Below are 14,734 nucleotides of genomic sequence, written 5' to 3' on the forward strand. Positions count from 1 at the left end.
AAATTGCTAACGCACTTTATTTTAGCTCTAAATTGTCCCATTTTCTCTCCAACATTTCTAACCATTAAATATCAGCCAATAATCCTCTAAGATAACCAAAATCAGCTCACTTTTCTCCTTGGAAAATTCAGCCAAAAATGGGACATTAACTAGGTAAATTTTCCACTTTGTTTTTCTATCACATTTAACCATTTTTCATCATTTTCTCTTCATTTCTCTTAGAATAAAAATCAGTTCTTCATCATTGTACATCATTGAAGATTCGGCCAAGGGTGGGTATTGTGAAAATTTCATGCTTTCTTGCCCAATTTGATTTCTATACACATTTAACTAACTAAAACTATCAATTTAACTAAAAATCAAAACATAAAAATTTCAAATTCCTCCCCCTCGAAATTCGGCCAGCCCTTGGTATCACTTTTTGATCTCTCTCCTCAAGTATGCTAAATGGAAAAAAAGGCATAAGAAAGGTATAAATCAAGCTAAAGTCAAAAAATCTTACCGTTAGACGCGTAAACGGATGAAAAACGAGATTTTCCCTTTGAATTTTCTAGTTTTCCTTTGGTTTTTCTCTTTTCTTCCTTTCCTCTCTATTTTCTCTCTTGTTCTCTCTTTATGGCCGGCCATCACCTGATGCGGGGTTTAAATGGGTTGACTTTCCTTTAAAAAAATATTAAATCATTAAAAAGTGCCATGGTCACTTTCCCATTGGCCCGTTTTTAAAATTTCATCTTTTAAACTTTAATTTTTCACCACTTAACATACCATAGTTATTCATTCCAAAAATAAGTAAATCCTATGATTTTGACAAGTTTTGGATGGTGAAAATTATGGTTTTGACCCCTACGAGACAAAATTATCGTTTTACCCCTATGTTTCGAAAATTACCGGAATTGAAATTTTTCACTTCCTATCGTGAAATTATACTCTAAATAGTTAGTCTTGGTCAAAAAGTTCACTCCATGATCAAATTATTATCTTAGGTGGCAAAATGACGATTTTGCCCCTAAACATCAAAATTTTCAATTTTTTGCCAAACGAATCCTCGAACTCCGAACAATCATTTTTAGTCATTCCTGGACTGTAAAGTATTAAATTTCATCCTATGATTCCTATTTGAACTAGTTCGAGGTTAAATCAACTCAAGTGTACCGTTAGGTACAATATCGGGTTTCGTCTATTCTTAAGAACTTTCCTAGCGTAATAACATGCTACTCAGTGCATGTATGTCATGACATGTGTTTATAAGGTCAGGTTTTACATAAATAAGGTGAACAAATCAAAATTCCCTATAAAGAGGAGGACATAAGAAGTCGAGCATTATATGAGAAAACAATACCCCCACCTTTTCTCCGAGTTCAGTAAGTAAAATTTTGAGGTCAAAATTTTATTTTAAGAGGGGTAGTGCTGTCAAGCTCGGCTTTACAATATGTTTATTATCTCATTCTTAAATAAGAATGCATGTTTGCTTACTTGGGTAGCTCGAAAATCATTTAAGGACGGTAATGTATCAAATGGTACAATTAAGTTGAATTAAGCCTCGAACTAGTCCAAATATAGATTTTAAGATGAAATTAAGAATTTTAAAACCCCAGAATGACTTAAAATTATGATTCAGAGTTCGAGGACCGATTTGGAGTCAAATTGGAATTTTCATGATCTAGGGGTAAAATGGTCATTTTACCAACCGAGGTTAAAATTGGAATGTTGGAAGAAATTTTTTATAAAGATTCACTATTTAGAAGATAATTTGAGTTTGAGAAGTGAAAAATTTTAATTTCGGCATTTTTCGAGCATAAAGGGAAAAATAGTTATTTTGCCACCCCAAGGGCAAAATTGTAATTTTACACCACCCAACACTTGTTCAGCATATGGATTTTACCCAATATTATCATGGATAATTGAAGGATTTTATGTGGTGGAGAAAGAAAGCTTAATAGTTAAGAATTTAAAAATGGACCAATGGTGAGGTGACAAGTGTCAAGCTTTTATTTCTTTATTATTTTCCATATAAATTAGCACAAAATCAGCCCATTTCTCATTCTTATGGCCTGCCATAGCAAGAACAAACGAAGAAAAGAAGAACAAAAACCCTAGAGTGAAAATTCAAGAGACAATTGGTAGATTTCAAGTAATCAAGCAATCAAAGGTAAAATTTCATGATTTTGACTTGTGATCTACCTTTCCCATGCATTCTTTTGCATTTTCCATGGTTGAATCACATGATTTCATGATGGGTATCTTGCTGATCAAACCCTAGGTGAGAGAATTTGATGATGATTTAGATAGATTTTTAAGATATATGGATGTTTTTAGTTGTTTATGGTGTTAAGTGTAAGAATTAAGCTTGAAATTCACATATTCCTCATGAGTTCATCATTGGCCGAATCTTCCTTGTAGAGTGTTGATGTTGGATTTGATTTTATTTCAAGTGAATTGGTTAGGAAATGATGAATTATGGTGAGAAAATCAAATAGGAAAAATCATAGTGTTGATGCACCCACCATGGCCGAATTTTCCAAGAGAAAATGTGAAGATGATTTTGCTAAATTTTATGCTATTTGACTTGTGTTTGATGGTTGGGAGAATTGGAAGAAAAATAGAGTTAATTGGTGTTGAATTGGACATATTAGCTAATTAATCGGGTGATAGATCGAATTAGGCCAATACTATTTTATTTAGGTACACAATTGAATTTGTGTAGAATACCGTGTTTAGACAATAATCCGAACAATTTGCATTCCATTTCATGCATTAGTAAAAAGTTTGAAATAGATTTATAATGGTATGACATAGTATATTGAATTATGTGTCGTGTATTGTGTCAAGCCCGACTCTACAATATGTTTATTATGCCATTCTTACCTAAGAATGCATGTTTGATTGCTTGGATACCTCGAAAATCGTTAAAGGACGACAATGTACCAAATGCTACAATTAAGTTGAATTAAGCCTCGAACTAGTCCAAATAGAAAATTTAAGATGAAATTGAGAATTTTAAAATCTCAGAATGACTTAAAATGGTGATTCGGAGTTCAAGGACCGATTTGGAGTCAAATTGGAATTTTCATGATCCAAAGGCAAAATGGTCATTTTACCAACCGAGGTTAAAATTGGAATGTTGGAAGAATTTTTTGATTAAGATTCACTATTTAGAACATAATTTGAGTTTGAGAAGTGAAAAATTTTAATTCAGGCATTTTTCGAGCACCCCAAGGGCAAAATTGTAATTTTACACCACCCAACACTTGTCTAGCACATGGATTTTACCCAATATTATCATGGATAATTGAAGGATTTTATGTGGTAGAGAAAGAAAGCTTAATAGTTAAGAATTTAAAAATGGACCAATGGTAAGGTGACAAGTGTCAAGCTTTTATTTCTTTATTATTTTCCTTATAAATTAGCACAAAATCAGCCCATTTCTCATTCTTATGGCCGGCCATAGCAAGAACAAATGAAGAAAAGAAGAACAAAAACCTAGAGTCAAAATTCAAGAGAAAATTTGTGGATTTCAAGTAATCAAGCAATCAAAGGTAAAATTTATTTATTTTGACTTGTGATCTACCTTTCCCATGCATTCTTTTGCATTTTTCATGGTTGAATCACATGATTTCATGATGGGTATATTACTGATCAAACCCTAGGAGAGAGAATTTGATGATGATTTAGATAGATTTTTAAGACCTATGGATGTTTTTAGTTGTTTATGGTGTTAAATGTAATAATTAAGCTTGAAATTCACATATTCCTCATGAGTTCATCATTGGCCGAATCTTCCTTGTAGAGTGTTGATGGTAGATTTGATTTTATTTCAAGTGAATTAGTTAGGAAATGATGAATTATGGTGAGAAAATCAAGTAGGAAAAATCATAGTGTTGATGCACCCACCACGGCCGAATTTTCCAAGAGAAAATGTGAAGATGATTTTGCTAAATTTTATGCTATTCGACTTGTGTTTGATGGTTTGGAGAATTGGAAGAAAAATGGAGTTAATTAGAGTTGAATTGGACATATTGGCCAATTAATCGGGTGATAGATCGAATTAGGCCAATACTATTTTATTTAGGTACACAATTGAATTTGTGTAGAATACCGTGTTTAGATGATAATCCGAACAATTTGCATTCCATTTCATGCATTAGTAAAGAGTCTGAAATAGATTTATAATGGTATGACACAATATAGTGAATTATGTGTCATGTATTGTGTCAAGCCCGACTCTACAATATGTTTATTATGCCATTCTTACATAAGAATGCATGTTTGATTACTTGGATACCTCGAAAATCGTTCAAGGACGACAATGTACCAAATAGTACAATTAAGTTGAATTAAGCCTCAAACTAGTGCAAATAGAGATTTTAAGACGAAATTGAGAATTTTAAAACCCTAGAATGACTTAAAATGGTGATTCGGAGTTTGAGGACTGATTTGGAGTCAAATTGGAATTTTCATAACCCAAAGGTAAAATGGTCATTTTGCCACCCAAGGTTCAAAATGGGAATGTTGGAAAAAGTTTTTGATCAAGATTAACTATTTAGAACATACTTTGAGTTTAAGAATTCAAGAATTTTAATTCTGACATTTTTTCGAGGATAAGGACAAAATAGTCATTTTGCCACCCCAAGGGCAAAATTGTAATTTTACACCACCCAACACTTGTCCAGCACATGGATTTTACCCAATATTATCATGGATAATTGAGGAAATTTGAGTGGTGGAGAGAGATTGCTTAATGGGTAAGTATGACACATGGACCAATGGAATGGTGACACATGGCAAATTTTTGTCCATTTAATATTTTCCTTATAAATTGGCACAAAATCAGCCTATTTCTCTTCATTATGGCCAGCCAAAGAAAGAACAAAGGAAGCAAAGGAAGAACAAAACCCTAGGTGGAAAAATTCAAGGGAAAAGTGTGAAAATTCAAGAAAACAAGTGAAAAAAAGGTAAGATTTTTCAATTAAGCTTGAGATCTTTCTTTCTTAAGCATTTTTTCTTATTTTCCATGGTTGAATCATATGAAATCATGATGAATTCCTTGCTGGCCAAACACTTAGAGGGAAGTTTTGATGCTTGATTTGGTTCGATTTCAATGTATTTTAGTGTTTTTAGATAGTTAGTGATGTGTAGCATGAAAAGCCAACAAGAGAAATTCATTTTCTCCCATTACCCATCATTAGCTGAATTTTCCATGTAAAGTGTGGATGGTGGATTTGATTTTATTTCAAGTGAATTGGTTAGGAAATGATGAATTATGGTGAGAAAACCAAGTAGGAAAAATCATAGTGTTGATGCACTCACCATGGCCAAAATTCTCAAGGAGAAATGTGAGGAAGGTTTTGCCAAATTTTATGTTATTTGACTTATGTTTGATGATTTGGAGAATTGGAAGAAAAATGGAATTAATTTGTGTTGAATTGGACATATTGGCCAATTAATCAGGTGATAGATCGAATTAGGCCAATACCATTTCATTTAGGTACACAATTGAATTTGTGTAGAACACCGTATTTAAATGGTTACCCGAGTATTTTACATCCCATTTCATGCATTAGTATAGAGCCTGAATTGGTTTTATAACAATTTAGCACAAATGTAGTAAATGGCTTATTGTGCATTATGTCTAGGTGGTGAATCTTCCGAAAGAGGGCAAAGAAATTGCATTCGAGGATCAATAGTCGGAGTACTCCAAAATTCATACTACTGATACAGTGAGTAACCTTATAATCATCTTGATTATCTGAAGTGAATTTTAATTCGTTATGAAAAATGAGTTTAAATGGTAAATCTTTATGTTTTATAAACAAAATATGTTTAAACGAAATGATTTTATAAAATGGTCTTGACATTGAATGATGGCTTTGAAAATAGAGTAATTGGAGACCATTTGATGTATTGTGAATTTATGTTTCTAATTGATTAGCTTATGGCAATATTGGCATGAATGGTTGAATTGGTAAATGTACTGAAAATGTATGAACTTTTGATTTGCCTTGAGAGGCTATAAAACAAAATAATTGCCATGTCATGCTATTAAATTTTATTGAATTGGTGGGTTATTGATTAGTCGCTGTAGTGAACGGGTTCCGTGGACCAACCTATTAGAGGGGCACGGTAACCGTATTATATTCATACCTCAGTGAGAGGCGTGGTTGGATAACTCCTGAGGTTAACACTTTAGAGTTCACTTCACACCAAACCACCACGTGAGGGTGAACTCAACCAACGCCAAGGAATGGCTATGTTTTCAAAATTAAAAAAATATGATTTATGCGTATATGACTTTTTAATAGCCTTGGCGGACTCAGTTTGGGATAGCCCTTGGTCAAGGTATCCCTGATAATTGAGTATGAGAATAATTTTTGGCATGAGCCAAGTTTTAAGAAATTCATAAGCCATGTTGATTACTCGATTTAAATGAATTGATTTTATTTGGTTGAAATGAGTTGAAAGGTGATAAATTATAGTATGATGATTTATTTTATCTGTCTCTATTTACTCAACTTTAGATATTTTAGATGGTATTTGTTTACTTACTGGGATTATATAATCTCACCACCCTCCTTTCCAACCCTTTTAGGCTCAAGATAGTCGGTAAATGGCTCATTTCGTTGAGGGCTACAGTTGGACTTGCATCCTCAAAGACTATAGGTTTACCGTTTTTGATACTTTTGGTCGTTCGTGGGCCCATGTGTCACTGTAAATTAAATCTTATGCATTGGTTATCTGTATTACAATATGAATGAATTTATTTAGTTTTTACGTTACGAAAATTATTTATTGGTAACTCTATAAATATTGTTTTATAAAAAAATAGAATATTTTATTGAATATATTTATTATATTCAAATAGTTATAATTTCACTTTAAATGAATGTTTTAGATATCTAAACTTATTTTTGTTTATGAAATATGTGTTTTCCACTTGCATACTACATTTTTAGCTGGTTTCGAGATTTTTGAAGAAAAATGAACAAATTACCCCTGTGAGACAAAAATCATTTTTTGTATTGATTTAAGCTGGAAATAGCTTAAAATCTTTTAGAACATGATTTTTGGCAACGGTTACTCACAAGGGGAAATGAGAAACTAATATTAAAGCCTTGCGGAGTTCCGATTGACATTTTGGGTAATGAGTGTCGATCGAGACACCGCGGTGGTTGTCACGGGCTCGAGGGGAGTACCGGGTCGTGACAATTCGATTGGTATCAGAGCCTTTGGTTTTAAAGATTAGAGCTTTTGGGTTTAAAGTTATTTTAAAGTTGTTTTAAAAATTTACAGTGTCAATGTGGCCCAAGTTAAGTTAAGTTAAGTTAGGTTTGATAGAGTAGAATATGTACATCTGCATATAGAATTTGGAGTTGTTTAGACTCGTTCTGTTTCTTCTTATAGATCTTATGGGAGCATAAGTCATAGACAGGGAGCTATATGAACTCCTATTCCCAGTAATCTATTTCCTTGTTAATGTCATGCAAAGGTCATAAGTAAGGCCGTTGTTCGGGTTTAAGATGCCACCCGTGACACGAGCCAGTATTAGAGAGATCTTAAAACGAATGCTCCGAATGAAAGATTAATGAAATGATATATCTCTCCAATTAAGGATGGAGAAATTTAGAGTTGGACTAATAGGCCATGATAATTTATTCATTTGGTGGAGTTATAATTGAACTCATGGTTGTCAATTGCAAAAAGATTTGGGGACTATGGATTGTATTGGGGTTAATATAAAGGAGCACATGTGATAATGGTAATAAGGGGCACAGTTTGATTAGAATGAATAGTGATGGTTGTAATTCACTTGGAGTGTATAAATTAAGCATTGAGGTAAGAGTAAACCCATACTTATGTGCATGAAGATAAGAACACTATGTTAATTGAGCTTGTTATGCCCATATAAAAGTGGTATTAAGATTTTGAAAAATTTTATATGTGAATATGTGTTGAATAGCTACAGCAGCTTATAGGGAACTGGTGTTGATTTCAATTAAGCGATTCTGAGATTTCAAGAATTGATTGGACCTATTATAGTTCATGGATATAAGCACGTGAATTAACTCGAGAGTTAGTATCAATGATTACTATAATTGATGTGTGGTCATGAAGTAAGAAGTTAGCAAGCCAATCTGCTCTAAGGATGAGCTTGAACTTTACTACGCATAGTAGGGGGAGCCAAGGGATTAAAGGACTAGATGTTGAATTGGCAGCTTGAGGTTAAATGACTTGGAAATGTCGAATCTAGTCTAAGTGTCATATGATGTTCTATAATTGAGACTGATATACGAATTACTTAAAAGATCAATCTAAAAGTTTATTCGGTTCAAAGTGTGGCCTATGATATGAATGATCAGTCTTGAAGGTGATCTCCCCAGAGTAAGGAATTTAGAGAATGTTGATGTTTGGATATACTCTAAAAGAGAGAACTTCTACATCCTAAGTTTAGGACAATTTTGATCTTATGATCGCAAAGGCAAGGTGTAATAACTAAGTAAATTATTCACTTAATAAATGTGATTGGTAATTGATGAATAAAGTCAAGATCTTAACATTTAGTGGTGTACAATTTGATAATTATGTATTTAAGAGTTATTTGGAGACAATTCCTTCATCAAATTTGCACTAAATGCTATGGTAAAGGCATATCAATGTTAATATGGAAATGTATCCAGGAATGATCTTAACATACCACCAAAGGAGAATTAAACATGTTGAAATTAATGTTCTAATAGTGTGCATATGATAGAAAGCTAGTTTGTAAGTTGTAGTTTTCATGATCATGAAATATATAAAGATTATCAATATATGGACATACACTTGGAGTTGTAATTTACATGTTTGGAGTATTGAAGATATGATTAAATGGAATTAGCATTAGTTAAGGTACGTAAATCTTCTAATTAAATTCTGTAGAGTATGCATGATAGTAGAATGGAGGAACATAGTGCCGTGATACTATATGGTGAAGTTACTATACAATATGGAAAGAGTATTCTAAAGTGGGATTTATTGATTGTTGACAAGTGTTATAGTATGAGATGAATTTGAAAATATTGACTTTACCCATTATATGTGATGAGTACAAGAAGATATAAATGGTAATGGAAATTGTAACGTAAGCTTGAAGGGAAACCAAATGGTTGAGAATGATTAGTGTAGTAACCTTAAATATAGATGAATAACATTGATTAAGTAAACTCCAACAGCCACCATGCCGCGGTGCTAAAAACACTCATGTCTAGGACGCATGAATAAAATGAGACAGATGTGAAGTTGAATTTACGAGTTGACCTAAAGTCATTGAACTTGATTTTAAGTTTTGTTAACTGGAGTTTTAAGGTTTTGGAAGGTATCAATATGAATGAGTTAAAGCTAAAATGGTTAAAGGCATTCCCTTCGGGGGGGGGGGGAGCAAAAGGTCTGGGGTTCGAAACTTGGCGAGAAGGTCCTGTAGGGTCTGTCGTGCTGCCCTTAGGCGCGGGGTTTCGAGTAAGTCAAGTGATGGGGATCCAGACATAACAATACCTTGGAATGGGCCCCGAAAGGGATGCCACATAAATGGCTAAGTTACGGGTTAAGTGATCACATGTTGTGAGACATAAGTTTAAGATAAATATCCCCAAGGAAATACTCAAGAGAAGTTCTGCCCTAGATCTTGTGAAAACAAACATTAAGTTATGTAGTTATAAAAAGGAAGCTGTAAGCTGAGACTAATACTTGTATTGACATTAAAAAGTACTTGACGAGAATCTAGTTTCAAGTCTTGTAATTTAAAGTGCAATTTATAAATTGGCTAAGGGACAATGATGTTATGTTCATATGAAAGAGTTGAATAAAAGATGATTGAAGTTGACCTTGATAATGAAGTCAGATAATGAAACTTTCCTAATATATTATGGAAATTAGAATTCGAAATGCTTGAGGCAGACATGATTCAAATGAGTTTGAGTTTTAAGTGACAAATCAATATGGGTATGATGAGAATTTGTATGAATTATGAAGATTATTCTATTGAATCTTGGTTATGGATGGGAATGAATAAAGAGAAATTAGTCTGAAGGCATTTGAAAATAGAAACCCGTATACATAATGAAGAATATGGACATTTGAATGTGCGTGTATATGTATGTGTGGAGTTAGTGATGTACCCAACTAAAATGAAGAATGGTTTTAGTGGTTCGAGATTTGAACTCAATATATTTGATGAGTTGTATAGATAATGTAACGATCAAGAATCTTATCAGAAGTCGATTTATGATGACCTTAGGAATTTTGGGGAAATAGTTAAGGGAATGTAATCCATAGTGCGATTAAGCCATATGAGATGGATTAATAGGATTAAGAAGATTAAAATTTCCTAAATGCTAGGTAAACATGAAGTATGTGGAATTAATTGAAGCCATTAATCTTCCCTAACGTTGAGGATATGTATAGGAATGAGTATGGTGTGTTAATGATGCCATAAACTACACAATAGTGTATGAGGATAGGATGAATGAATGAAAGTCAAGAAATTTGATATGGAATGAAGTAATAAGATAGTGATTGGTATACCTAAATAAGTATAAAATGCGATCGAAATTGGTATGATTGGGATGGAGTTATGGTTAAAGTTTAATGATAGTAATAGAAGCATGCTTGGTGTCTCGATATAAGAGATCATAATTGTGAAGCTTACTATTGATATGATTTTAAAGGATAATAATAGCCATAGATAAAGTACTCGAGATTGAATTTGAGGTAAATGTGGTGAACAAATCGAAATTTCCTATAAAGGGAGGACATAAGAAGTTGAGCATTAGATAAGAAAACAATAACCCCTTCTTTTCTTTGAGTTCAGCAAATGAAATTTTGAGGTCAAAATTTTATTTCAAGGGGGATAGTGCTATCAAGCCCGACTCTACAATATGTTTATTATGCCATTCTTACATAAGAATGCATGTTTGATACTTGGATACCTCGAAAATCGTTAAAGGACGACATTGTACCAAATGGTACAATTAAGTTGAATTAAGCCTCGAACTAGTCCAAATAGAGATTTTAAGGTGAAATTGAGAATTTTAAAACCCAGAATGACTTAAAATGGTGATTCGAAGTTCGAAGACCGATTTGGAGTCAAATTACAATTTTCATAATTTAGGGGCAAAATGGTCACTTTCCCACCCAAGGTTAAAAATGGGAATGTTGGAAGAAGTTTTTGATCAAGATTGACTATTTAGAATATAATTTGAGTTTGAGAAGTAAAGAATTTTAATTTTGACATTTTTTCGAGGATAAGGGCAAAATAGTCATTTTGCCACCCCATGGGCAAAATTGTAATTTTACACCATCTAACATTTGTCCAGCACATGGATTTTACCCAATATTATCATGGATAATTGAGGAAATTTGAGTGGTGGAGAGAGATTGCTTAATGGGTAAGTATGACACATGGACCAATGGAATGGTGACACATGGCAAATTTTTGTCCATTTAATATTTTCCTTATAAATTGGCACAAAATCAGCCTATTTCTCTTCATTATGGCTGGCCAAAGAAAGAACAAAGGAAGCAAAGGAAGAACAAAACCCTAGGTGGAAAAATTCAAGGGAAAAGTGTGAAAATTCAAGGAAACAAGTGAAAAAAAGGTAAGATTTTTTAATTAAGCTTCAGATCTTTCTTTCTTAAGCATTTTTTCTTATTTTTCATGGTTGAATCATATGAAATCATGATGAATTCTTTGCTGGCTGAACACTTAGAGGGAAATTTTGATGCTTGATTTGGTTAGATTTCTTTGTATTTTAGTGTTTTTAGATAATTAGTGATGTGTAGCATGAAAAGCCAACAAGAAAAATTCATTTTCTCCCATTACCCATCATTGGCCGAATTTTCCATGTAAAGTGTGGATGGTGGATTTGATTTTACTTCAAGTGAATTGGTTAGGAAATGATGAATTATGGTGAGAAAATCAGGTAGGAAAAATCATAATGTTGATGCACTCACCAATGTTGAAATTCTCAAGGAGAAATGTAAGAATGGTTTTGCTAAATTTTATTTTATTTGACTTATGTTTGATGATTTGGAGAATTGGAAGAAAAATGGAATTAATTGGTGTTGAATTGGACATATTGGCCAATTAATCAAGTGATAGATCGAATTAGGCCAATACCGTTTCATTTAGGTACACAATTGAATTTTTGTAGAACACCGTATTTAAATGGTTACCCAATTGTTTTACATCCCATTTCATGCATTAGTATAGAGCCTGAATTTGTTTTATAACAATTTAGCACAAATGTAGTAAATGGCTTATTGTGCATTATGTCTAGGTGGTGAATCCTCCAAAAGAGGGCAAAAAAATTACATTCAAGGATCAATAGTCGAAGTAGTCCAAAATTCAAACTACTGATACAGTGAGTAACCTTATCATCATCTTCATTATTTGAAGTGAATTTTAATTCGTTTTTGTGATTTTATGAAAAATGAGTTTAAATGGTAAATCTTTATGTTTTATAAACAAAATGTGTTTAAACGAAATGATTTTATAAAATTGTCTTGAAATTGAGTGATGGCTTTGAAAATAGAGTAATTAGAGACCATTTGATGTATTGTGAATTTATGTTTCTAATTGATTGGCTTATGGAAATATTGGCATGTGTGCTGAAAATGTATGAACTTTTGATTTACCTTGAGAGGCTGTAAAACAAAATAATTCCCATGTCATGCTGTTAAATTTTATTGAATTGGTGGGTTATTGATTAGTCGCTGCAGTGGACGGGTTCCATGGACCAGCCTATTAAAGGGTCATGGTAACCCTATTATATTCATACCTCAGTGAGAGACGCGGTTGGATAATTCCTAAGGTTAACACTTTAGAGTTCACTTCACGCCAAACCACCACATGAGGTTGAACTCAGCCAACGCCAAGGAACGGCTATGTTTTCGAAATAAAAAAAAATATGATTTATGCGTATATGATTTTTGAATAGCCTTGGCAGACTCAGTTTGGGATAGCCCTCAACCAAGGTTGTGAGACCCGAACCTCTATAGGCTTGTAACTAAGCATAGATGTAATAATATGAGCAAGGGGTAGTTTCGTCATTTTCTCTAATTATATGTATAAGACTGCATAAATGATGTATACTGATGAAAACACGAAGAAAAGTAGAAGTTTCAATAATTTTCATAATATGAGCAAAATGGTCATTTTTCACCTCGGGTTAAAATTTTAAGTTTTTATGAACCTGAGTATGTTTAGACCATTATGGACCTTATCCTAGTGTCAAAAAAGCAAAAAGATTGCATAAAGGGTTGCATGAGAACAAGTTAACTAGTCAAGGGCATATCCATAATTTTAAGGGAATGGATAAGATTGGCTATGAATACCTTTCTTCCAGTAGCTTCTTCTCCTATTTTCCAGCAGCTCGTCTTCTTCTTCTTCTTCTTCTTCCTTCTCACATTTCTTCAAAACTCCATGAAAGCTTGATATGGAGCTTGCATAATTTTCTCTCTCTAGCTCTAGTTTTCATACCTTTGAGCCCTTTTGACTAGAACTCTTTAATTCTTTCACTCTCTTACTTCAAAACCCTTGATAAAGCTTATTTCCAGACTTTCTCTCACTAGTTGGGCATTCTAGAGAGAGAAAGAGAGAATTACCCCATTGATTTAGAAGCTATTGGAAGAAAATTCAACTGCAAAGAAACCCAAGGGTGAGTGATGAACTAAATTCAGTTTTTTAGCTGTGAATAATGACTAGTAATTTAGATTAAGAGTTGTTTTATTGTTGAGTATGTTTATTATTTTTTTAGCGATTAAGATAGTGAACATATATAGCCATTTAATGTGACAATTGAAAGCTAGCTAAGAGACAGCTTTTGGGGTTCATAATGTGTGAATTGACCTATTGTTTATGCTAATGTGATCCTAGGTTCTAATGAAGGCCCATCCTTCCAATTGGATCATTAGGGGAATTAGAGTCAACTAAAAGCTCAACAATAAATCGATGAGTGGACTACCTTCAAAACTTGTTTTGTAATTGCCACCCATTTGAATGAATTATCAAGCTTTTCATGAAAACAAGTGCCTTGGGAACAAGCTTTTGCAAAATGGTTTTATGTTGTAATATGTGATTGCTATGGATTCATGCACTATTGTATTTTGATGATATATATATATATGTGTGTGTGTGTGTGTGTGTGTTGTGCATGATGAACGATATTCTTTATAATGACTGTAACCGTGTGTGTGCATGATGTGGGGGAAATGCACATGCCGGTGATGATGGTGGCGTGAAAGATAGATGATGATCGTGCCCGTGTGCACGATGTGGGGGGATGTATACGATGGCACTGATTGGGCACGATGTGGGGGGATGCACAAGATGGTGCCGGCTATGTGCATGATATGGGGGGATGTACATAAGCCGGGAGTGATTATGATGATGTTGATGTTTATCTATGTAATTATGCATATCTAGACTTATGAAATGAAAAATTATGAACGTAATATATGATTGACATATATGAGAAATTTGATACATTGCACTTTGGGAAATTTCATGTGCTGTATGTTGATTTTATTGGTTTAGCAGGATGGCCTTTTTGTTGAGTGAGGGGAAACTTTTCTCTTGGTGGCCTATATCTCACTACAGCGAGAATCATTTTTGCTACAGCGAGAAACTCTCGGGTTGTGAGAGTTTTCCCAGATTTGGATCTCGCTGCAACGAGAATGAATTTCGCTGCAGTGAGAAACTCTC

At 33.4% G+C, this 14,734-nt stretch overlaps 1 long non-coding RNA gene across 2 annotated transcripts; it reads left to right on the forward strand.

The window, feature by feature from the left end:
• Window positions 2,112-13,981, forward strand: LOC108662556. Of its 2 annotated transcripts, none has more exons than XR_001928439.1 (3): window positions 2,112-2,149; window positions 5,634-5,717; window positions 13,907-13,981. It is a non-coding gene; the product is annotated as an uncharacterized LOC108662556 (long non-coding RNA). The 2 variants fall into 2 exon arrangements; XR_001928440.1 differs by lacking the exon at window positions 13,907-13,981 and adding an exon at window positions 6,587-6,627.

Source organism: Theobroma cacao, chromosome 6, assembly GCF_000208745.1.
Source record: "Theobroma cacao cultivar B97-61/B2 chromosome 6, Criollo_cocoa_genome_V2, whole genome shotgun sequence".
Lineage (NCBI taxonomy): Eukaryota > Viridiplantae > Streptophyta > Magnoliopsida > Malvales > Malvaceae > Theobroma > Theobroma cacao.